This window comes from Anser brachyrhynchus (genome assembly GCF_964034855.1).
Source record: "Anser brachyrhynchus genome assembly, chromosome: 1".
Classification (NCBI taxonomy): Eukaryota; Metazoa; Chordata; class Aves; order Anseriformes; family Anatidae; genus Anser; species Anser brachyrhynchus.
In genome coordinates, this window is record NC_137694.1 from 115,804,430 (window position 1) to 115,829,019 (window position 24,590).

The window sequence follows — 24,590 nt, forward strand, 5'->3', positions numbered from 1 at the left end:
TGAATCTTGTTACGTATTTTAATGCCTTACCTAAAGTCATTATTCTTACCATGTTAAAAAGTGAGGGCAAGCATTTAATGGAGACATGGCAAACGTGAGCCTTACCAGCTTCAGAGACTGCCAACTCCGTTCTTACCTCATCTTACATGGTGCGAGTTTTCTCCCTCACTCATAAACTACTGTTTGTTGGTAGCAGGGGTGGAGGAGAGTTGCAATAGGTTTTTTGAACGTGATCAAGCAAAACTACAGAACCACTGAAAGCCTGAACAAAAAATCCTGGAAGTGGACTGTTCAGCTATTATAAGCATGCTCTGCTGTAACTAATTTGGATCAAGCACGCAGCTGCATGGTAGAGACGCATTTGTCTATGGAGTTGTCTTCCAAGAAGGCATCAGGTAGCTGACACACCAGAGGCCTGTGCAGCCATTCACGGACATGGACAGGCCAGAGAGCTGGGTGGAAGGGAACCTCATGAGGTTCAACAAGGGCAAGTGCAGGGTCCTGCACATGGGGAGGAACAACCCCATGCACCAGTACAGGCTGGGGGCTGACCTGCTGGAGAGCAGCTCTGTGGAGAGGGACGTGGGGGTTGTGGTGGATAGCAAGTTAACCATGAGCCAGCACTCTGCCCTTGTGGCCAAGAAGGCCTATGGGATCCTGGCTTGCATCAGGATGAGTGTGGACAGCAGGTCGAGAGAGGTGATCTTTCCCCCTACTCAGCCCTGGTGAGGCCACACCTGGAATATTTTGGGCAGTTCTGGGCTCCCCAGTACAAGAGGGACGTAGAACTTCTCGAGAGGATCTAGCATAGAGCCATGAAGATGATTAAGGAATTGGAGCACCTGTCTTATGAGGAAAGACTGAGCAAGCTGGGCCTGTGTAGCCTAGAGAAGAGGAGATTGAGAGGGCATCTTATCAAGCTCTATAAATACCTGAGGGGACAACGTAAAGAGGATGGGGCCAAACTCTTCTCAGTGGTGGCCAGTGATAGAACAAGAGTTAATGGGTATAAATTGAATGACAGGAGGTTTCATCGCCATGTTAGGAAGAACTTTATGGTTCGGGTTACAGAGTACTGGAACAGGCTGCCCAGAGAGGTTGTGGAGTCTCCTTCTTTGGAGATATTCAAACCCACCTGGATGCCATATTGTGGAACATGCTCTAGGTGGCCCTACTTGAGCAGGGGGGTTGGACTAGGTGGTCTCTGGAGGTCCCTCCCAACCTCAACCATCCTGTGATTCTGTGATTCAGGTGGCCCTGGGTAGACCGTCATGGAGCTGCTCATCGGTGGCACTGTGCATCTCTGAAGCTGGTTTTCTTGACCTGAGCTTGAGGACTAATTAGCATTTTCTTTGTTGCTGTTCTCAGTAAGAATAAAACAAAAGAGTCTTGAAGGTATCAGAGAATGAATAAACCTTTGAAGAATTCTGAAGTAATCTGTATTTTAATTTTATTGTCTTGCCATAAATAATTGCCCTTTTTTAGCGATTGATATTTAGAAGTAGTAATCTAAAGATACGTTTTCTTAGCTTCAAATAGTTGAGAAAATAAATGCAAGTGCTGGAGGTACCATGTCCTAGCAACAGCATGCAGAGAGATCATTCCTGAGCACAAATGGGCTCCAGAAATGACGGGGGGAAGCACTCACAAGTGATGTGAAGAGGATGCAAAGCTTCAAGTCTGCATTCGGTCCTGTCAGCCTTACGAAGCCCAGAAGATGTCTCTAGCCTATCCCCCCTCACCCCTGCACACACTTTAGTACTAAAGGTGATGCTGTAAGGAGGAAGACCACCTAACCACTGTGCCCCCTTGCTACTTAAGTGCATTAAGTGAATTTCTTGTATTTATTCTTTAACCCAGCAAAGGAGGATTTGAAAGAAAAGAATATTTGCCCAGACGGTGTAGTTGTCTTCTGAGTACGTAGATTTTCTGCCATCACTTTCACAATCAAGTGTTTATCGTTCTTAGGAAACTTTTTTAAAGGTACTTCAGTTACTCATTTCTAGGAACTGAAGCCTCATGTCCAGAAAAAGCTCCGGCTGGTACAAGCTGTAGCTGCGCTCCTGCCTAGCAACACGGATCATCACAAACAAACGCGTCCGGAGCGCCCTGGCTCCCGATGAATGCAGCGTCCAAATACGGTCTCTGTATCGATAGTTCAGCACTCGCAGTGCGATTCCTCTTGCCAGCACCGGACCATATCTCTTTCGTCACCCCGACCTCTGACTCAAGGTATGTTCTGTCGGTCTGGTGAGGCTGTTGGCTAAAATACAGAGATCTGCAGATGTGCTCGTCGGTGTTTCGAAATGTGTGGACTGAGTTGATACTAGCTGTAGTGATCAGAGATGCCCTGGCCAGTTCAGAGACAAATAGCCTCCGCTACTCCTCAATTAATCTTTCCAAAATCTGACGCTGATTTTTACTGTCTTGTGATTGTCCCTTCTCCTTTTAGCCAGTTTTATCCCAAGATTAGAAAAAAAAGGGTTCATCATGGTCAAATCTAACTCTCTGAGGGGAAGATTGTGAGTCACCGAGTGATTGTCTCTTACATTATTTGTTTCTGTCACGTTACTAGTTACAGCCATAGCTATAACTATTCATAGGAACTGATGTCTTTTTATTGATCCAAGTCATAAATTTTCTTTACTGAGTATCTATCTCATACGGAATTATTTTGGAAGGCTACAGCAAAATCAGTTAACCCGTTCTAGCTTTAGAGCAAAGGCTTGAAATTTGGCAGGGAGTCCGCTCATTGTCAGGGGCATGCTTCTTCCTGCCCCCTGCAAAAACAGGACAAATGGTGAGACTGAAGGAGGGGTAACGGGCTGCTCGAGGGGATGGTGCTGCCCGCAGGTGCAACGCGTGCGCCTGACTCCTTCACATGGTGATGACGACTGGCGTCGCTCCAAGTCAGTTTAAGTAGCAGTGATGCGGATGAAGATATTCTCAACCAGCAGACGAGTGTGGGAACCACTGCTGTTCCATACAGCAGAACCCAGGCGGGTCTTTTGTTGCTTTCTTTAGTGTCTAGGAATTCGTAGGTGCTAGTGAGACTCCAGAGTTAAAGAATCATGGGTTCGGTAATTATAGACAGGGTAGCAGTCTATAATTACCAGCCTGCAGTCTTCAGGTGCTCTCTCTGTATATGCATTTTAATGACAAAATCATAATAAATATTTCCGTTCCTTAAAGTAGTTCTTTTATTACCCCTTCTTACTCTCTCTTTTTTTTTTTTAACGTGGTTTTATTTAGGAAATGTGAACTGATTTAGGAACATAGTAGCTACTGTCATGAGACATCTCTTTATTATGTACTTCATGCATTACTGTTGTTGGTTCATGCAGTGCTGCATTCAGCTGCACAAACAAGACTAAATAGATATATTCTGTTTGTTCCTGAATTTAGCACAAAGAACTAGTCTCAAAGGGTACATACTTTGCTTTAATTCATCTTGGATGTATTTCTACTTGTGGAGTTAACTGAACCCAAACTTCAGTTTGAACTTCAGTTACTGTTTTTAAGTTTTGCTGAGCCCGAACCAGAAGTGAACCAGAAGATTTTTTTCTAAAAGGTAAACCTAAACTGAAACCAAATAAACATTACATTACTTCAGTAGAATGGTACGTACATTTGTTTTCTGGATTTAACTGACCTCCTCAGGGATATTGTTTTAAGAAATATGCTTAAATTATTTAGAATCATCAAACTTCTATATTTGCTTCAACACAAGGCTGAAATTTATGCATTAACATGTACTGAATTACAGCATTTGTAACTTGTAATAAAATTTAACTTAATTTTAGAAAACAGCAGCATACTGAAGGAATTTAGTGGGTGAAGTTGTACAGGTAATACAAAGTCATACTTGAAAGTTGTCATCAGAAGAATATAGAGTGGATACTATTGAGAGAGATCAGAGATGATTAATAAACCGGTAATTGCAAATATTCATTTATTTCATTTATTGGATGATTTTTACAGCAAGACAAGGCTTATGTAAGCATATGCTTGAGAAACAGAAAAGAAAAAATTAGACCTCAGGAGTGGAAAAGCCACTCTTTACCCCTAAGTGACACAAAAGAGTTAGCTGAAGAAATAACTGTAACTGATCCACTAAACAATTATTTACCTTTGGTGCAGAAATCGTACCAAATCCCCTCATTGCAACACAGAAGTGTTTGGTAGGGCTTCTGAATGCCTCAGAAATGAGGAAGTTAATCAAAAAGAAATAAAAATCTTTACACTGCATATACGAGCTGCATACACATTAAATCTTATCCATATTTTCTGAAACACTTTCCATTGCACAGAAATTTCTTTTTATTAAAAATTATCCTTCAAAGTTTATCAATGTTTTAAATATTGATTTGGCACCGGAAAAGGAAACAAAAATTGGTATCAGCAACTGATATCAATACCCTCAGCTGTTTACATTTTTACTGTGACACAAATAGGTTTTCAAACTCCAAGTCTAAAATTAAATTTATGGATTAGTTTTTATCCACTGATGATTCTTTATGGTAGTTGTAGGGAGTATGTAACTTGCCATGCGATGTAAGGTATGTTAGTGACTGGATATTTACAGCCATACTTTTCTGATTGGTGGACTGTGGGACTAGCTGAGATATTAAATAGGGCTTTTTTTAGTTTTCTTCTTGTAAGTTACAAATAAAAGTATGTAACTTGGTCCCTAAAATAGCTTTTTCATTTGGCATATTATATGTATGGTGGCAATGAGATATCATCACAAAACACTGAGTGACACCATGCCTTTTTAGTGACATGCTTGTCTTTATGTTTGGATGGCAATATTTTAAAATGTACGGGTAAGGGATACCATAGAAATCATTCTTAACTTCTGTTCTTAACATCTCCAAAGTAGTTATCTACTCTTTTTCAAAGGCAGTAAGGCAAGTATATGTATAAGATTCTTCTTAAAAACGATGCTAGTGTTCAGTTTTATATCCTTTTCAACATTGTGGAGGCAGATCCTCAGCTGCTCTTTGAGCTGGACTTGGCATGACTAAGAATGTCAGAGGAGAAAGAATCCTTTAATGGTCACGAAGAAAATTTCTGTTGACAGGAAGATGCAAAGTAACTCTTCTGCAAGGTAAATTCTGGCCTTTAGGCCTATTCTCCAGTATTCAAGAGAAACCTAGTTTTCATCTTCATGCTAATAATGGGCTACTCAAGCTTCTCAGAACATAATAAAGAAAGACATAAGAGGAAGCCAGCACAGCTAAAGAACAAGGTAAGGGAGGCCATTAGAAGCAAAAAGGAAACCTCCTTTCTACCCTTTGAAAAGCGTTTTGGAAGATAGATGGGTTCATAAATTCTGTTGCATTAATAGCATGAAGGAGGTAAGAAATGAGTTCGAGGAGTGATTGCAAAGCCATGGGGGCAAAAACCAAAACCAACCAACCAAACAAAAACCAATCCCTTTCCAGTTAAGTGTCAGGAACAGGAGGCTTGCCACAAAGTGGGTAGGGCCTGTGTAAAAGGTGTCAAAGAAACACCTAGAGAAAGCAAGGCCATAGGAGAAAATATGACATTCGTGTTTTCGGATCTGTATTCACAGTGCAGGGGCTTAGAGAAATCCATGCCAGCACTTTCCATTATGGCGAATTCAGCAGATTTATCTCAAATTAAAGTACGGGGCAGAAAAGGTGAGGGAACAAACAGATAAAATAAGCAAGACGTTGTGGGGACCAGATGGCCTTCATCCAAGAGCTCTGAGAACACGCAGGCGTCAGAAAGCTGCAGTACGGACTGCAGTGTGTGACCCCACTTTTGAGACCCCTTCCCCTGCTCACTGGGTGGGGAACGTGCCAGACATTTGCAAATATGACTTCAGTGAAGACCCAAGCATCCGTACACAATGAAGCCTGTTTTGTCCGGACCGGGCAAATAAGTAATATCTGTCCTACATAACAGAATCAGCAGATACATAGATAAATATGACACACTGAGGAAGACACGGCACAGCTTTTGTTACGTTATGTCATGTCTTGCAGGTCTTCGGTGGAGTTAACGTGTGTGGACAAGGGACAGCTCATGTTTAACGGCTACCAGGATTTCCAGTGGCAACGAGGTCCCCAGACAAAGCTTCATTTAAAATAAATAAATAAATAAATATATTTTTTTAAAAGCACAGCTTTTATGCAATAAGAAGAAAAAATGAATAGATCAAAAAATGTCTAAAAGACAGGAAAAAGAAGTAAAACAGAAATAAAGGTCAGTTTTCATAGAAGAGAGAGATCACAAGAGGAGTCTGCAGGGACCTGTGCTGTGACTTGTGCTGCTTAATGTATTCATAAATGATCTGGAAAAAGAGGGTGAGCAGTGAGATATCACAGATTGCTAATGATATTAAGCTATTCAGGTAAAGGAAAGTTAGAGGACAAATTGTGATGAAGTTAAAGGGCTTACTGTGAAGAACTGAAGAAAGACCTTACAAGACTGAGTGACTAGATAATAAAATGGCAGATAAAATGTGAGGTAGTGTACTTCGCTTCAGACTAAATATAAAGTAATGCTCATGGGAAACAAATCATATATACAGTGATGGACTGTAAGCTGGCTTTCCGCTCACAAGTGAGATCTTTGGTTTCTGATGAGTATTTCTGTGAAAACATCAGTTCAGTGTTCCCCTTTACACAGAAAAGCAAATCAAATATTTGAAATTATCAAGAGTGGAACAGAGAACATTGTAATGCATTTGCCTCTGTATCAATCCATAGTTCACTGCATACTGAGTAGTATGTACAGTGCTTTTCCTCGCATCTCAAAAAGGGCATAATAGAGCAGGAAATGATTCAGAAAAAGGTTTGGCAAGGACAACGGAAGAAACAGAATGGTTCTGGATGAGGTATACCTGCGGGCTCTTCACTCAGAAAAACGGGTGACTGAGACATGACAGAGGTCTGTAAAATCACCAGTGGCAGAGGAAAGACGGATATGGAGACACCGTCACTGTGTTTTTCCAAGCAAGGAAAAAGGGTATTAATGAAACTGGTAGGAATTATGTTCAAAATAAAAAGAAGTGGTCTTCAAAGGATGTTAAGCTGTGGAAATCTTTGCTGCAAGAAAGATACTGTAAGACGCTGCAAGATGCAAAGTGTAGGAGTTAAAACCCAATCGGACAAATTAACAGCAGAAAAGTCCATTACATATAAGGGCTGCTAAGGAAGAAAGCATCACCTACCATCCATACCACAGAAGCCTCCAAAACACAGATTACTGGACCCTGGGAGTGCTTGCGGTGGACACAGATTAGTGGACACTGGGAGTGCTTATTTAATAACATGCATGCCTTGTTATTAAAACGTGCATCCTCTGTTGGCTGCTGCTGGAAACCAGATGCTAAACTAGACAAGTTTTAAGTTCCCAGTATAGCAGTTCTTCATGCAAATTCTGTAGGAAAGATTCAGAGGCGGCAAGATTCACCATCACCAAATGTTTCAGAGTCACGAAAGATTAGGAGAAACACCGATGACTTCAGGAAGAAAAAATCTTAATCCATATAGCAGGAAAATAGTGTCAAAAACAGTTAAGCGGTGAAGTAGGTCACCCGTGTGTAAATAGCTAACACTGGCCCTCCGCAGGGGAGGAGTGCTGGTATCTGCGGGTTCTGCTGGCGATCTCTGGGACAGCTGTTAGCTACAAAGGCCTGTCACTGTGCAGGGGGAGAGAATTAACTTTGAAGGCAAGAATAAGAAAGAAAGAGCACATGGTAGAAGAAAGGCTATCTCCTTGTAGGAGAAGAGGCCGCCTCAAAATCCTTCTCCAAATAGAAAAGGAAAATCTTCATAGATTGTTCCAAAACATTTTGTTTTTCAGGTGGGCACTGCCGTTGTGAGAAACAGAAAAGACAGAAAAGACAAGGGTGGATCTGCGGGAGGCAGAAATGCAAGAGGGAGTATGATTGTTGGATGAGAGAAAGAAAATGCAATTTCCTCCCTTTGTGTTTGCATACTCAGAACTTCTTTTAGATGTACGGTAAGATATAGTGTAATACTGTGATGCAGCCTAAATTAAAACCTTTTTTTTAGGTTGCACAAAGGTAACTTGAAAACGGACTGTACAGAAAATGCTCATCTTACCTCTTCTGTTCTCACATTCACCAGACTGTAATGCTTGCTGAGCTCACCTGTAATAGCTAAGGTTATAGCTGAGTGTCCATTCTTATCTCTTTTTTCATCTTAAAAAAATTATTTTGCAGTTGGAGCTTTGTGTACGTTGTTTCAACTCAAGAATTATTGGGAACTTTAAGGAAAACTGGTTATTTTTTACTTACATGACATGTGGGTAAGTACATTTTCCATTAGTCTCCAACTGAAACATGACACAAACATAATGCAAAAAATGAAATTTGGCTTGTGGGGCCATTAAGGAAAAGAAAACAATCTAAGCCTGAAGAAAATCAAATAATTATTTTGATGGTGCAAATATTTGAAATTGAAATATCGATATTGATGCAGTAAAAAGCAGTATTCATTCAGGGTGGTATAGCTAAAATTGTTTATAGCTCTATATAAATATTGATCTACTATAATTAGTCTAATCACAAAGTTCCCTTACACCCTTAGTTATGACCTTAAAGGACTTTTTGGTCCTAACTATTCAAAATATAATTGACATTTCTACTGCAAATGCTGTGTCATTTTGGCGGTGGTAAGTGCAGACCCCTGCTGTCCAAATGGGGGACTGGAAAGGTGACAGTGTTTAGAAGATTAGGCTGCTAAACTGCGATCTGTGTATAAAACCTGTATCAGACAACAAACCTTGATACTTGTATATGAATATGATTAATTTATAAGTAGTTTAATTCCATTTGAAGTGTTGTGTTTATTTTTACTATTAACCACAAAACAAAACACGTAAAAGCACTGTATTTTGTGGGTCATATCAAAACTGCAAAGTGCTTCTGTTGGCTCTGACGAAGCGGTGACTTCACACCTTTTCTCTCCAAACTAACTGTGGTTAAGCCACTGACAGAATTTTGTGATAAAACTGGAAGCTGTTGCTGAAAGCCCTGTTTTTTGTAGCTAACGGGACTCTGTTGGGAAAAAGAACAACAAATGCTTGGAAACTTTCCCTAGTTCAGAAGGAACTTATAAGCCCTTTTTTTTTTTTTTTTTTTTTCTGTAGAACACATCCAGTGACACTTGTCTGTTGGGTGTAACAAAACTGCATATTGTCCCTTTGGCTAAGAAGTAGATGACACTTAGGGCCATCTGGGATTTGGGTAAAAAATAATGACACAGAGCTGGGGTATTTACCATAATTTATTATACACTGATCTCACTGCCCTGAAAGGCAACATGAAAAAGACAACGAAAAGTTCCTTCTTGTGAAAATGTAGGATATATATATTTTTTTTTTGCTGCTGTTTTCAGCCTTTTAAACTGGCATTTTGTCTGCAGTTGCTTACAGATTCCCCAAACTGAAATATTACGCTTCCCAAACTAACCCCAACCTCTCCCTATTCCTTCCCCCTTAGAAAAAAATCAGCCTGAGGCAACACCCAGGATAGAAAACTTCTTCCAAGTAGTTAAAGCTTGGCAAACATATAAACGATGGAAAACAAACAAACAAACAAACAAGGATTAGTTGGATGTTTGCCTCAGCCTGAATGTTCTGGAGGAAAAAAAAAAAAAAAAAAAGTCCAGAAAGGTTTCAGCCATTTCTCAGGAGGAAGTTAGGAGGAAATGTTATTTTAAATTTCTGTAAACTCCTTAGTGTTTTAACTGAAAATGTAGTTCTCTGAAACCAGGTCTTAACGATCAATATAGGTGGTGCCCTGGTGTGAGAGAGAGACTCTTCAGTTCCTTTCATGTTACGGGTGCTCAAGGCTCTGAACACCATGCAGGCAAGTACAGCATGTCCAAGACATCCAACGTAGCCACACGTGCAGACTAGGGCTCTGTATCGCACATACAGAGTCTGGTCTCAGCGATTACACGACGTACACAGATCAGTTATATTCAGTGTCAGGCTTTATTGAACCTGTTTGCAACCAGGACTTGGTTCTTGCCCCAGGTGTGGTGGTTTTACTCGGGTGGGCGGCCGAGCTCCACCACAACCGCTCTCTCACACCCCCTCCTCAAAGAGGATCGGGGAGAAAATACAATGAAAAGGGCTCAAGGGTTGAGATAAGGACGAGGAGATCGCACAGTAATTATTGTGATGGGCAAAACAGACTCAGCATAGGGAGACAGTAAGATTTATTGCCTATTACTAACAAGCTAGAGAAGTGAGAAACAAAGGAAAGAAACCAAAGGCACCTTCCCCCCCATCCACCCTCTTCCACCTCCTTCCCCCGAGCAGCTCAGTGGAATGGGGGAATGGGGGTTATGGTCAGTCTATAGCGCTTCTTCGCCTCTGCTCCTTCTTGGTCACTCTCGTCCCCTGTGCTGTGGGGTCCCTCCCACGGGATGCCGTCCTTGCTGAACTGATCCGGCGGGGGCTGCCCACAGGCAGCAGCTCTTCAGGAACTGCTCCCACACGGCTCCGTACCACAGGGTCCATCCCCCAGGAGCAAACTGCTCCAGCACGGGTCCCCCACGGGCGGCAGCTCCCCCCAGACCCCCTGCTCCTGCGTGGGCTCCTCTCCACGGGCTGCAGCTCCGGCCCGGGGCCTGCTCCTGCGGGGGCTCTCCATGGGCCGCAGCCTCCTCCAGGCCACATCCACCTGCTCCACCGGGGGCTCCTCCACGGGCTGCAGCGTGGAGATCTGCTCCGTGTGGGACCCATGGGCTGCAGGGGGACAGCCTGCTCCACCGGGGGCCTCTCCACAGGCCCCAGGGGACTTCTGCTCCGGTGCCTGGAGCACCTCTCCCCCTCCTTCTTCACTGACCTTGGCACCTGCAAGGCTGTTCCTCACTCCTCTCACTCTACCAGCTGCTGTGTGGTGCAGCATTTTTTGTTTGTTTGTTTGTTTTGTTTTGTTTTGTTTTGTTTTGTTTTCCCTGTCTTAAATATGCTCTCACAGAGGCGCAAACATCACGTATTGGCTCAGCTCTGGTCAGCAGCGGGGCCCTTACCTAACATGGGGCAGCTTCTAGATCCTTCTCACAGAAGCCACCCCTATGGCCCCCTGCTACCAAAACCTTGCCACGTAAACCCACTACACCAGGGTACAAGACTCAACCCTTCCTATTATTCTCCCCGGTAAAAATCACAAATATCTGAAGAATCACAGTTGTCTGTGCACAGCAGAAACTCAACACTGCTAAATTCCCCAAAGTTTCTTCTCCTCCAGTTCATAAAGTGGTGGGCTAATTGAAGTTGCCTGTTCCAGCGTTTGGTGGCATCTAAATTCTGGGCACCCGCTGCAGGGAGAACGTCTCTTTGGTCTGTGCAGCACTTCTGCTGCTGAGGTCCAGAGGAGAAAAATATCTGACTGAATGTGAACAGATGAGGAATGGGGTTGCCGTGGGCAGGGAGACAGGTAGAAATGGGGGGAAGAAGTATCTCTAGGGTGTAGGAGTCAGATGGTGCTGACAGCAGGTTCAACTTCAGCAAAAGAAGTAACAGTAAGACTAACCTTGGGCCACCAGCTGCTTTTAATAAATATGGTTCTTGGTGTGCTCTCTTGGCTTAGTTCTGTCTTTACATCTTGGATACAGCCTATGATATTTTGTAGTGTTAGGACCCTGCCTGATTTAATAACAAGTGTATAATTCTCAGCCCTGAGTCAGACCCAGAAGTGTACTGTCCAAAATGACTGTGTGGGCTGGTGTAAAAAGGCGGATTAACAACGGTAAATGCCGCCAGCCTCTGGTGGCTTCTCTCTTTTGAGCTCCCGCACAGCTACCAAGGCCTAACACACCTTCACTTCAGGTAGGGATGATCGGAGGAAGGGAAATACCTGCCCTTTAGGGCTTGGTTGCTGTGCCAAGGTCACTACGTTGCTGTGCTGACTGCTTGCTGGGCCTCTTCCCATGCTACAGCTTGAACATGACATCTTATTTCATCTGGTGGAGCATTTGACCAGGTTATCCAGCATTTCAGTGCATTTGTGAGGTGCTTTTTCTATTCAGTGGCCACTGGCATTAACCTACCAATTAAGAGCGGCATTTAGAGCAGTTAAGTACCAGGAAGGGAGGGTTAGCAATTATAAACCAGAAGACCTAAGTAACGTAGTGTTCTGTACTCTGTTTCACTAGGAAAGAAAACTGTACGCTCTGTCCGTTCCAGATATAAAATACTTGTGTAAATCTGAGCACTGTTTTTGTATGCCTCCCATAATTGGCACTGTGTAATTAGTACTTTGTTAAATGAGTATATTCTAGTTCTTCAGCAAATGTATTCGTTCAGACTTCTAAGTGTCCAACATTGGATTTACATTCAATACTAATACACCTAGAATAAACTTAAAAAACAAGAGTTACAGTAATTTTTTATATGCTTACCTTCCTTCGGACTCTTCTCGGTTACATACAAAATGTACATACAAGGTTGTGTTTAAAAAAACAAACAGCCCACAACAAAACAGCTTAAAAATGAACATATTTGTGAGTTCCTCTGTTGTGGGATTTTGATATGAACATTCACAAGTTAGTTTTACACACTTTGAATCTTCTATGTGCTTTTCATTTATCTTTGTTTGAAATTTTAATTAGAAATATTCAAAATTATTTTCTGCCTGAGATGTAGCTATAGTAGACCAATCTCACATAACCCATGAAGTATCTTTAAAACACCCCTCTGTCAATAAATGCAAAACTTGGTTGAAGCTTGCTGTGAAAAGACGTGCTATGACATGTTGGTTGGAAGGGTGAAAAATATGGATTTGAGGTAGTTGTTCAGCTTTCGTTTTTCATAACTGATTTTTATATACCAAGAGATAAACTTTATGTGCTGTGAGCATAACTGCTATGCGCTAAGCTTATAAACCTGATGATGTGTGCACTCATAAGCATAATAGTCTGTGCATTCACAAATTTGATGGGCCCTACACATAAAGATATTAGCTATCTGGATTTATGTTAATTTTATTCTCCAGAAGGGAAAGAATTTATAGGCAATGCACTTAACAGAGAACAGCAACCACTGGCATATGTAAGTTTCACATACAGCTGCTGCTAAATTAAATCTTTTGTGGATACACTTTCACATCTCTACAGGCTTACCACCTTTGCCCAGTCCATGCTACAATTTAAAAATTACATATTTTTGTGTGTGTGTGTGTGTAAGAGTTTAAAATACCATTTATGAAACTGCCAATGCAAATGCACAGAACCCAACAACAAATGAAACAGTTGCAGAAGTCCTTTTTCTCCTCCTCTCACAATCAGGTATCATAGCAATTATGCCAATGACATATCTCATCCTCAGTTACACTACCAACACTTGCCAGTATCCCACCACCCCCAGCATAAAATACTTTTTCTCATATATCATATAACTGTATCCATCCTCCACAGTTAGTATTAGTGGTAGAGAAGGTGAGCTGAGGAGGGTTTATACTATTTACAAACAATTCTATTTACGTAATAGAAATAATGGGGCTGCCAGTAGAGGTGGATAAAATCAAAAGCCCTGGCATCTTGAAAGCCAAGACACCACCATTTTAGTGCCAAAATGCAGATTTAGACAGATATCAAAAGTAGATCCAAGACGTTATCAGAAATGTACTCCAAACATACTGATGCTGATAACACTTGACCACGTTTAGGCAATCAGTAGCCATGACTTTGTCAGTGTGTAAACATATCCTAAACAAGTCCATGTGACTACATAAGTTTCAGATAGCTGTAGCATATTTGTGTACTACCCACACGTCTTGTGTTGTCATAGATTTGGTCAATGTGCAAAGCCTGACCTTAACAAAAAAACGTGACAATACACCATCGTGCAGAGGGATGATAAGCATGATAAGGAACAGTCCAGCTCTCTGTTCTGCAGTCCTTATGGGCCACTTCTTGCCCAGAACATGTTGTCGAAATGCAGGCATCTGGCCCACCTCATGTTTTCTGATACTGATACTGATTTTGATACTCAAGCCATTTTTGCTAAGGTCTTTTCACAAACATATCTGTACCGAATAAATGAACAATCAGACCTCCTGACTTCAGCTGATGAAGAAAAAGCATGCGTTATCCCAGATCTTTAAGGGGGGGAGGACATCTTGCAAAATTTTGTCATTTCCTGAGACCTGAATGCCACCATTTGTCCACCTGTTTTTTTCTTCTCAGCCCAGCAGTTCAGCTGGCAGGTCGTCCACCATCAGAGTCCCCGCACAGGGGAATTCAGGGTGGAAGTCACTAGTACTGACACAAGAAGATAGACAGCCCCGTGGCCTTTTCAAAAAGAACGGGGATGGAGAACCGTAATGTCCAACAGAGTCAAGTCAGCCTAACTCACTGCAAACCATCTGGTGAACTTCTGGACTCACCCTCCCTGTTATCCCTCAGAAGGGAACTGGGACCTGACTTGCCCACACGGAGAGCAGGCTGGCAACCACGCCAGCGCTGAATTAATTGTTTGTATGATGTTATTCTTCCCATGCCAGTTCCAGATTTGTGGCCTCATACGTGTTTCCCCTGCCGATGCTTGTGGCACTCTGCCCTCCCGAGACTGTTACAGGCGGCCTGGGGAACCTGCAGCAGGAATACTTCAGGGATATCCTCACGCCAGCAGAAAAACCCTGCCCGGCAGCCGACGTGCTATTTTAGTAGCTCCGTTCTGGCAGGGCTGTCCCTGCGGGACATGACACCGCTGGCCTGGTTGGCCTCACCGCTGGCATGCAGAAGTGATCATGAGGTGGGCAGGGGCGTTCTCAGCATAAGGTCAGCACCGACCGTGCCCGCCTCGCCAGTTCCCTGGAATAGCTTGTTGAGGTGAAACTGCAGGCCCCTCAAAAGCATGCCCTACAAAAAAAGGAGTGCTGGCCCACATAGCAATTAGCCTACATTAGAGATGCCACAGAATATGCTCCAGGACCAAACCAGTGTGGATAGCCCGGGAACTGATTCTGAAAAGTATGTTATAGGAAAATAATATATACAAATATGATGCGTTTTACATGCGTAATAGAAAGAACAAATTCATTTTATTTTGGTTTCATAAGGCTGAGTCAACAGCGTCTTGATTAGTCCCTCAGTCCATCTCGCATCATAATTTTTTAACTCCAGGTAATGATCAGCTGCTTCACAAACTGATGACTCTTCTTCAGCAGAGATCTCAAATGAAAGAGGCTCAAACAAGTTTTGTCAAAAATTGCTGGCCAGGTATGGGATTGATCCTGATTAATTTGTTAATCATTTCACACTATGGGAAAAGCTGAACTACAATCTTAACTGTTAATGCTTCTGTTTGGTCTGCCAACTGGCCAAGCTGCACCCGTATCACCCTAAATAAGTCCCAGTTCACGGCCACCTTTGCTCAGTAGGGTCACACGCTGGAGCTCTGGGGTAGTTCACAGGGAGGTACACAGGGAGTCTGGAAGCCTGAAATAAAATCTTGGTTTGGGAGGGGAAAGAGGATCTGTGAAGGGGAAAAGAATAGGTAACCAAGCATTACGGCTTCTACAGCTTGAAAAACAATTTCCCAGCATTGCCATAAGTAGTGGGTTCAGAGAAATGTAATTTAAGACTTGTCAAAATTTCTTTTTCTTAGTTAGCAGGAGGTTTTATGGTCATGTGTGCAGGCACCTAACCGAACGTACTTCTGAGAACTTTCACAAACATTTGTGAAGTCAGGACACTGCGAGCATCATGAGTTGGAATTTCAAAGACAATAGCCCTCCAGAGGGAGCACAAGAAGCTTTCTCTTGACACGAAGAGCAAAGTTTTCATTTTAGCCAGCAAAGACATACATTCTGCTGTACAACTACAGGGCAAAGAAACTGTATTTTGTATCGCTGGATAGGCTTCAAAAGAAACTGCCAACGAAAGACCAAATTTTAACAGGATTGAGGACATTTTTTGACTCTTACAGGAATTTTCTACAGAGAACCAAAAGCTTTACATTGGATAGGTGTAGGTAGTGTCAACTGAACTATGTTACAATTAGCAGAACTAAACACAAATTTTTGGGAGGGATGTGCATTGTGTTGTACTAGCCTTTTTAGGTATGAGTGAAACTTTATGGTTAAATTAACAGAATGTCTTTTTGATCTTTCCAAACACAGGGAAAACAGATCCCTCTAAAGGTTGGAAATTGAAGATGCAGAGAAATTCCCAGAAGGGAAAGGCTTGAGACTGTATCACTTGATTTGCAAGATTTTTACAGAGTCACAGTTCTTCAGGATGCCTGATTTTGATGGAAAACTGTTCTGCACTCGTACAAATTTATTTACCATGAAAAGTAGTTTCAAGAAGAGTTCTCTGATACAGCTTTAAAGTACACCTTTGCCCTAATGTAACACAGCCTCTTTCCCAGAGACTTCTTCCCCCAAAAAGACTTTGAAAGAACTTTGAAATTGGAGTGAGGAACTTGTCGTATTCAGAAGACTGATCTTCAGCCTGCCTCTTTACAGAGCGACAACAGCAAGGAATACATGACAACCATTCAAGAGAATATTAGAAAAAACTCAGGGAGCTGCACTTTTTTTTTTTTTTTTGGTAGCAAGCCTCATCCGGCAGCAACAGCAGCAATTCCAGGACCTTCTGGTCCAGAGGCGTGCCAACCTACACAACATGCAGTACTGGCTGTCAATCCAAACCCTGTACTATCAAAGCCAGGCTCTGCTGATGACTCAAAAGCATATCCATCTACATTCAGATAGGTTACCATGGCAACCTCTCTGGCCTAAAAAGAGATGGACCACATTAGTTACTTAGCAGCACCTTTTTGACAGGCGAAACACAAGCTGCTTGCTCCAGATGATGGTTTGATTTAGAATTAAGTCTGTCTGAGAGCTGCTATGGCGTTCTCTGAAGTGTTAATGACGTAACCCAGGGAGAAGAACTTCTCTGGGGACTTAACTTCAGATTGTGGCCCAGCACCAAAGGGATTGAGCTATATGGTGGCTTTGCCTGAGAAACACAAGTTAACAGAACAGTTGACATAACCCTTTTCCTACACCGTGAAGAAGTCCTTTCTGAAGATCTTCTAAGATCAGACCAGTCTGCTGAGCTAAGGAGGCCACTCCTGCAGAGGATACGCAGGACACAAAGGATTGAATTGCTGCTGGCACAACGCATCTTCTAGATTGAAGCATCTGTTCAAAGTACAAATATTAAGCCCTGGAAAGGTCACAGTCCCCATGGCTGATGCGAAAGAAGCCTGGAGTTCAGACAGAAATGCACACACTGCAAAGGAAAAACTGCATGGCTACAAGGGCTTTTTAGGGTTTAGATCACAGAACGAAGACTTCCAGAACCTAGGGTGAAGAGGGGAACGGACCCCTCTACTCAGTGTAGCAAGACTGAAAAGAGAAAATCTGGAATATGTTACCCATAATCACACTCTGCTATCATGCAGCTGTGTGGCTGAAACACCACCACCACAGTGTATCTATACTTGAAGCAGGAGAAAGACATGGAGCCAGGCCAACAGGATACGGAGCATCTTCCATAGAGTACTTAGCTCCTTAACTAGGAAAACTGCTTCATCCCAGAAATGGTAGAAATAGTCTTACTGATACAATGTGTGCTCAGAAAGCCAGGAGGATAGCTATTGACATGGCTATATGCCTTTAAGTCTACCACTGGCAGAATGCTGGGCTGAATGACTAACGTGCTATGTTCAAACACCAGTTACATACCTGAGTAGAGATTCCTCACTTGAGATACGAAGTCCTGGTAATTGGCAGGAAGTGAGGAAGGTTCTGAAATGATCAGTGCCATGTTTATCACACCAGTAGTCTATCCACTTCAGTACTGTTTCTGGTGCAGCAGTTTCCACTACTAGAAATTTTAAAGAAAACAATTACAGAACAAGCAAACCTAACAAGTCTTTAATATTCTTTACTAAGTAGAAACCTCAAAGCATGAAAGGAATGTAATTTTCAACTTTTTCCTCTGATTTATTGATCTCAGTTCTATTTCTTTGATAAGAGGAAGCAAATATGAAAATACAAGTATTTATTTATGACTTTATATTTGTCTGTTGTACCATATCCTCTTGTTTTTCCTTTAGATGACAAAATCTTTGTTTCCCCCCCCCATCGCTCCCCCCCGCCCCCCAATACTACTAATAACAGCCATCAGTCTGTGAAAAACCCTGTTTCTACAGCATGCTTCCTGTGGTAGCTCTGCACCTTTGGGATCTTTTGGATCCTTTACAATTCAATTACAATTTCCAATTACAACCATTTCTGCACTGGTCCTAAGTCTACTCTGTTGACAGCATAGATGTAAATGAACACCACAAAAATGGAAAACAGGAAGGATTATATTTCTCACTATACTGAAACAGAGACAGAAGGAAAGGCAAAATAGTCAACCAGGGTAGACTTTAAGGTGAATTTCCGTCCCACTAGGATACTGTAATTCAGTGTTTTCAGAGTTGCAGATTGTGCCACCTTTTACCTACTGAACTAAGAAAACTTTTATATTGTTTTGTTTTCTTTTACATCTGTTCTATTTCTCAAGTCTGTTGAAAATAATGTTTCTCCCAAATCTTATTTCTCCATGCTGGATGCTTTCCTCCTCTTTTTTTTTTCCTTTTTTTTTTTTTTTTGTGTGTGTGTACTTTTTTCCTAATTTTTTTTTCTTCTAAATCATTCTACTTATTATTGTTCTTTTTGACCCCAAATATTCAGCTTTATGAGAGGTTTGTCTTTTTGGAAGAGAAAACCAAGTATTTCTCAGGAGCCTATCTTTGTATTCATGAGAAATATATACAAGCTCCTGATTTAAAGTGGGACACTGAAATGTCAACCTATCCTTAGGAGCTTTTTGAATGATAATAAAAATAATATAACAATTCCCCTCTTGACAGTCCATTCTTTCCTAAAGAAAAAAAAAAGTAAGATGTGATAACTCATTATTATGTAGAACAAAGTAGAAGAAATTAGATTTGAAAAAAATGGTCATCACCTTTTAAAAGACATTTTATCTTGGCCCAAGTTGTCACATTCCCATCTCAGCAAGCTTGGTTACAGCAAGCAAAATAAAAGTAGAGGACTATTGAGCACAAGTGCACAAATGCATGAGACAATGGTAATATGTGTGTCGGCAAAAAAAAAAAACACAAAAAAAACACAACACCAAAAATACACCACCACCACCAAAAAAGGTACATACTGTAACATACTGTCATACAGTAACTGGTATAATAAGTTTCTATGAGATCTGTAGTTACCTACGGTGAGCAACAGAGAAATTACTCTGCCACAGCACGTTCCCATTCACACAGAACGGCAAAGAGATTTTAGTGTAATGTACAGCGTGTGCGTGTACCTTAGGCCAAAACCTGATGATGCTGACTTGGGAGTCCTTGGGTAGACGCAGGTGACTCTGCACCTTTGTCATCCAGCAGAACGTGGGTGTTGGCTTTCCTCAGCTTGGGCTGAGAACTGCTTTCTGATCATACTCTAAGGTAGAGAGAGAAGTGTCAAAAGCGGCTCAAAGTGACCTCTCAATCTTTTGGGGGCTGAGGGGGATGAGAAATGACTGCCTAAGTCACGGTGCTCCCAGACACCTTCCACGGCTTTAAGGTGCAATTTCATGGGTGGTTTAATCTAACCTAATGCTATGCTGTCCCACAGATCCCACTGCCACACTGCCTGATCTCCTCAGTATTAGCATTTATCCTAGCCATACAAACTTATTTATTTATTTTGTGGCTAGGCGTTTCAATTAGTTTGTTTCTGATGTAAAAAGAGGCAGGGGGACTGAATGGCTGAAAGTGGAGAGACAGCGGACTGCTATTTCCAGCAGCAGCAAGCTTTTAGCTTGGTCGAACTGCTTGTGATACTGTATTTGTAAAGTGGTGATTAGATTTTTGAGGGACTTTGGTTGTCGCTGTACCTGTCTCCCTACCTTTGGCCATTTAATTTCACTTTTTAAGCCGAGAGAAAGATATTAGAACAGGAAAAAGTGCTAATGGAACAGGTGTTGGTAATGTGGCCTGATTTCCTCAAGGAGGCTGACTGTGAACTAAAACGATTAAAATATCACAGGACGGCATTAAAATATTACATAAAGGCCGTACTCTACTTTTTTGACCCTTGTGGGCATTTACGAAACAAACGATAAAAACAATAGCAAATAAAGCCCCGGTGAAGGTTCGGGCTGGTTGTGCAGACTCCTAAACCGCTCTGCGACTCGGAGCCCTCCCTCAGGACTCTCCTCACAGAACGCACCCACAGCGCGCCGTGCGAGGCAACTTTCGGGGGCTTGTTTTGGGGCGGAACACCGTTATTTCGTGCACCGGGGGCCGTGAGAGAACCCTGCCCGCCCAGCGCCCCCTTCAGGACGGGGAAGGCGCCGCCTCCCCCCCCCCCCCCCCAACGAGAGCCGTTACCGGCCTCGCGCCCCGCCCCTCCCCCCGGCGCGCCGGGGCCATCCCGGCCGGCAGCGTCACCCGCCGGGGGGCGGGGCCGCAGCGGTTGCCAGGGCGACGGCGGGCCCCGCCCTTTCCCTTCCCCTCCCTCCCCACGTCAGCGCCGTCTCCCGCCCGGGCGGGGTGGGCCGGGTGATTGACAGTTGCCCCGGCAACGGGCTCGCCCCGCCGCCATTTTGTCAGTTACCTTTTTTTTTTTTTAAGCTTTTTTCAAAAAAAAAAAAAAAAACCTTCCCGCCTGAACCGCGGGTGTGGTTTTTTTTTTTTATAATTATTGTTATTTTTTTTTCCTTTTCCTTTCGCACCTTCCCGAAAATATAAAAAATTAATAAAAAATAATAAATTGCGCCCCCCTCCCCCCGTGAGGCGAGCAGCTGAGCCCCCCGGCGTGGGCACGGGCCGGGGCTGCGGCGTGAGGGGAGCGGAGCCGGTTCGTGAGGGAGGAGAGGGAGGAGGAGGAGGAGGAGCGGGGAGGGGGAGGAGGTAGCGGCTGGCAGGCGGGGGAGGGAGGGAGGGAGCGAGGAGTTCCCGGGGGCTCGGTACGGCGCTGCGCTTCCCCCCCCCACCCCTCCTCCTCCTCCTCTCCTCCTCCTCCTCCTCCCCCCCGCCCGCCCGCCGCTGTCCCCGCGCTGCCTGGCCGGGGCTCAGGCCGCCGCCGCCGCCGCTGAGCCGCTGCGATCCGAGGCGAGGCCGGGCCCCGCCGTTGCCGCCGCCGGGCGCTGCGCAGGTTTGGAACGCGCGCCATTTTGTGAGCGATAGAAAACCCAGCCCGGCCGGGAAGCGCCGCGGATCCGCCCGCCGGGCCGGGCCGGGCCCCCTCCTCCTCCTCCTCCTCCTCCTCCTCCCCCCTGCCCGCCGCGCAGGGAGGAAGGCGCGCAGCGGGCAGACCCCGCCGCGGGACGCTGCCTGCCGTGTGCCCCGAGCCGCGCAGGGCCCGAGCGCGGCGGGGCGGCCGGGCTGCGGACCGGGAGGGAGGCGCCGCCGCCGCCGCCGCCGCCGCACCGGGGCCCCGTGTGCCGAGGCCGGGCGTCGCGAGGAGAGAGGCCTCGAGCGAGCGAACGAGCGAGCGACCGGGAGGAGCCGCGCCGGAGCGCGGGGCCCGCCGCCCCCCGGACGGGTAAGCGAGCCGCCCGGAGCCGGCGGCGCCGAGCTGCGCAGCGGGACGGGCTGGGGCCGCCTCCCGGCCCGGCCCGGCGCGGCCGAGGGGGGCGCAGCGCGGGGGGCAGCCCCGCTGCCATCTTAGGCGCGGAGGACGAGGAGGAGGCGGCGGCGAGGGCGCGGGGGGCCCGGCGAGACCCCGAGCGGAGCCGGCGGGGCCCGCGGCCGCGCCGGGCGTTGGGGCCGGCCTCCCTCCCTGCCTCCGTCCTTCCCTGCCGGGACCGGGCGGCGGCCTCCGCGGCCCTTTCCCCCTCTCGGTGTCCGGGAGAGGCCGAGCCGGGCAAGCGGAGCCGCCGGGAGGGCCCCGCGCCCGGGGATACGGAGGAAGGGAGCTCGCCGGGATCCCCCGGCCCCGCTGCGCAACGCCCTGCGGTGGGCGGGCGGGAGCCGGGGGCGGCAGGAGCCGGGCCATCAGCCGGGCAGGCACCTGTTGTGGCCCGGGCTGCGGGGGCCTGCCCTCGGGGGGCTCCCCTGCGGCTGCAGGGGGTGGTGGGGGCCGGTGCAGGAGGGCTGCGAGCCTGGCTCAGGGTGCTGTCACCCCGCCGGGTGGGGGAGAGAGGGTGAAGCGCTTGGGCGTAGGTACGCACAGGGCTCCTGGGGCTGAGCGGCTGGCTGACGGGGCTTTTAGGAAAAGAGGGAGCCCGTCTGAGGCTTTCCCTCCCGCCGCCGCAGCGTCAGAAAGCACAATTAGAAGTCCCGTAATTTGAAATTTCGAAATTGGTGCATTTTTGAATCGCAGTCAGCTTTGAAGTTCTCGGTTTAGTCCGTCCAAGGACTATGTAGGGGTTCTTTGATCGTGTGTCTAGATTGCTGCTGTTACTTAGTTCTCCTATTACTCCACAGTCATTGGGGGAAATAAACATTCATTGTTCTTTAAAATTAACAAAGGCAGAATATCTGGCTACAAAATAAATCAACAAGCGTGGTTTTGACAACCTACTGTTTTAATCCCAATGAGAGCGTGGTAACAACTTTGGCCAGTAGGTATACATAGTCACTTTTACATGGGTATAGCGTTGTAGGGACCTGTCTGAGGACAAGTTAACAACTTGTTTTATAACTGTATTGGTAAAGCTGAAGAACACGTCGATGATGTCTCGTGATAAATAAGCAAATATGTTGTTCGTAGTGGTACTTAGTTATCTGCTAATAACTGAGCAGAATTCAACTTATCTCTTTGGATTAGTGTAGCCCAAAGAAGTTTTGGTAAAACTTGTTTCTCTTTTTCTGTACTCCCCCAACCTCTGTAGGTTGGATATTTTTGGAAAATTAATTATACTTTATAGAATTAGAATAATATCACTGAAAATAACTCTGAATATGAGCTAGTATTTGTTAACTATTATCTCTATATATTTAGTGAACTCTGTGTGTATCTATATAGACTACTTTTGTAGGCTATGCTTAATGTTTTTGGCTTACATGAAGTATTTAGAACCAGAGCCACTTTATTTGCAATCTGAAGTAGAATGCATGTGATAAATTTACATTTATTTTGTGAATTAAAAATTGTATCAAAGTTTTTGAAGCTTATTGAGTTGAGTTTTTTTCAGTGAACTAAACAACTTGTTCAAAATTGAATACAAGGCATGGTCATCTTAAATCACAGAAAGAGGGCAATTCCTTCTCTGAAATCGTTGCATACACATTTATACATTACAGTAGTTTAATATTGTTCCCAGGCAAAGGGGTAAGAAAGTCTGTTATGTGATCAGTTCCCGAATCAATACTCAGGTGGGTTTAGGAGGTGCCATTGGAATCCCCTCCCCCGTGCTGGACAGTTACAGAGAAGCAGCAACAAGGATAATTTTACCTAATAGCAGCCAAGCGTTCTCTATCTCAGTGTCAATTTATGGGTAGCATCCCCTCACTTGTGTAAAATAAGGACGTAGTAATCAGGAATTTATCAATTTTTAAAGTATGTGGGTTTTGCTTGGACTAGGAATTAACATGCGGTGACCATAAATGACTTCTAACGCTGGTAGATAGTTTACACAAAGTAGAAAAACGTGACTGGAGTCAAGTAAAAACGGTGTCTCCTCTAAGCTTTTAAAGTAACATTTAACTAGGACATACTTGCTAACATGTATATTGTATTTTAAAACTCTTTAATTCCAATAGGACCTTGTGAAGAAACGTGTCTGGGCTAACTGTTCGGTTAGGCTTTGCCTTAATGACCTTACCGTGAGATTTTTGTTATTTTAGCTCAAATGAGTTAGTCAACACCTTAAAATATAACATGAAAAAGTCCCTTCCCATTAGGTTATGCTAACGTGTATGAAGCTGTACCACCTGCTCGTATGGTAGTGTGCGAGACGACCAGTTAATAAAACTCATGAAAACCTGTACCTTTATTTGCTATGATGCTATTTTATGGTTTTACCTGAACTGAAACAGGGTAGTGACTCTTTCCAAAGAAGCAATTTTCTTGCTATAATTAAATTCTCTCTTCAGTGTTCCTCTTAAAACCTCTTTATTTCAGGTGGTTTTAACCCTGGCTACAGGACTATAGGTTGAAAGTTGCTGTTACAACTTAAGTTTTTGAGAAGGAATTGAAGACTGGTATATGTTTAGTCTTTCTGTAGTAATTTTTGATGCCGTTTGGACAACTACTTTCCAAAGTGAAGTAAAAATCTTTCCTGATATCTTTGTTTTATGGAAGCATGGGAGACTTGTGTAACTTCTGAAATCCTTTTGTAAATAGATCCTATTGTAGAATAGGATTATTTACAGAGAACTGCTACTTTTGTCTTCATAACTGAATACAATAGATTATTTGTTAAGTTACTTTACAATTCCATCTTTTTTCCTTTTTCAGTAAGAGTTTAAGGAACTTAAAAAAAAAAAAAGTAATAACTTTTCTGCTAATCAGACTCAAGTCTGATTAGTCAGACTTCTTTTTTGCTCTAAGACCGAAATAATACAAAAGCCGTTCTGAGCAAATGTTTTTCTTGTAAACTTAAGACTGGGGG

General features: G+C 44.1%; 1 protein-coding gene and 1 long non-coding RNA gene across 7 annotated transcripts in view; one reads left to right on the top strand and one right to left on the bottom strand.

The window, feature by feature from the left end:
• Window positions 1-7,089: 7,089 nt before the first annotated feature.
• On the bottom strand, window positions 7,090-20,889 carry LOC308196616. Of its 5 annotated transcripts, none has more exons than XR_013952305.1 (3): window positions 19,356-20,889; window positions 18,993-19,046; window positions 7,090-17,858 (listed from the first exon to the last, which is right to left on the bottom strand). It is a non-coding gene; the product is annotated as an uncharacterized lncRNA (long non-coding RNA). The 5 variants fall into 5 exon arrangements; XR_013952306.1 differs by having other exon boundaries at window positions 7,090-18,905; XR_013952304.1 differs by lacking the exon at window positions 18,993-19,046.
• A 65-nt stretch (window positions 20,890-20,954) lies between these two features.
• Window positions 20,955-24,590, top strand: part of DYRK1A (dual specificity tyrosine phosphorylation regulated kinase 1A) — a 91,628-nt gene continuing 87,992 nt past the window's right edge. The window contains exon 1 of one of the 2 annotated variants that reach the window (XM_080593869.1): window positions 20,955-21,577. The gene's annotated coding sequence lies outside the window, so the exon portion shown is untranslated. The remainder of the gene's footprint in view (window positions 21,578-24,590) is intronic. The other variant, XM_080593870.1, reaches the window with a different exon arrangement.